The following is a 1,376-nucleotide window of genomic DNA, read 5'->3' as shown; positions in this document are numbered from 1 at the left end:
TAAATAAAGTTAGAGTTCAGGACTTGACTGTTGCACTGCAAATTATCGAAATATGCAGTCAAAATTCTCAAAATATGCTTAAATATATGTACTATGTATCAATATTTTTATATTATTTTTGAAAAATCATAAAACATATTGCAATTTAGGTAATAAAAAACTAAAAAATAAGTAGGTATATAAACCTGATAAATAAATAAATAAATAACAACTTAATTTTTAAAAATACTAGCATACAATCAGGGCCTGATTTACGCATTTGCAGTCGATGCACTAGCACAGGGCTCCCAAATTTGAAGGGCCCCTTCCCATTCCATACTTTGCTACCATAAATAAAAGATATTTTTAATAAGATTTAATAACTATAACCTATTTAAGGAGGCCGAAGCAGACGTCGTTTTCATACGTTTTAGACTAATAATAATGATATAATAATATATCAGTCGATAAGTTATCGGGTCAGTGATAATACCAGGGGCGTATTTATAGGGAAGGGTTGAGGGGTCTTCAGCCCCCCCGAAATCCAGGAATTATTTATTAAGTCTGCTTAATATGTCCTATCAGATGTAAATCGTAAAAGTTCAATATAATTTTATAAAGAATTATTGTCAACAACGAAAAAATTATTCATGTAATGTGTCAATGACGATTTTGATCGTAACGATTATACCTTTGACGTGCGGTACTGCTGCATTATCGTAATTTCGATTTCTTTTATCTAGAATTGATTTACTGATATACACACGCGTTGCCGTTGTCGCGTCTCAATCACCGTACAATAATATTATACGAGCCCGTATAAGCTAAAAATATTTCCGAGAAGTTGTGACGGCGATCGGTTTTCGTTGTATAGTTGTTACTTGTTGTCGCTATTATAGATAAATATTTTGTTGTCTGATATATACGACGTTTAGTATCGCACGTACCTACTAAGACAGTGGATCGTGACGAGTGTTTTTATTTGTTGTTTAAATAAAATAATAATACACCTAAGCATAATGAAAAGAACTCAGCAATCATTATTGCATTTTTATAAAAAATCTAAACAGTCCACCGAATCCGTCGATGATACAGTTCCATCTACATCGAATGTTTTACAAGATGATGACATTATGGCAACACTTGAAACAGAAAAAACAGCTCCAAACCCACCAGTTGTTTCTCCGGTAATTGAACCTAGTTTAAAATGTTTAGATTCTAAGTTTGATATGGGAGGTTATGTTGAGTGTAAAAAAAATTTAAGTGACGAAGAGAAAGTTTCAATTTTGCGAAACGTATGGACACCCGATTTAAAGTTTAATTTCCCGCATGATAATAGTGGAAAATATAAACATAAAATCCAAATTAAATGGCTTGAAACTTTCAAATGGTTAGCA

The sequence above is a fragment of the Acyrthosiphon pisum genome, chromosome A1 (assembly GCF_005508785.2).
Source record: "Acyrthosiphon pisum isolate AL4f chromosome A1, pea_aphid_22Mar2018_4r6ur, whole genome shotgun sequence".
Taxonomy (NCBI): domain Eukaryota; kingdom Metazoa; phylum Arthropoda; class Insecta; order Hemiptera; family Aphididae; genus Acyrthosiphon; species Acyrthosiphon pisum.
The sequence above is the reverse complement of the archived record's forward strand: the minus strand, read 5'-3'. Positions refer to the sequence as shown.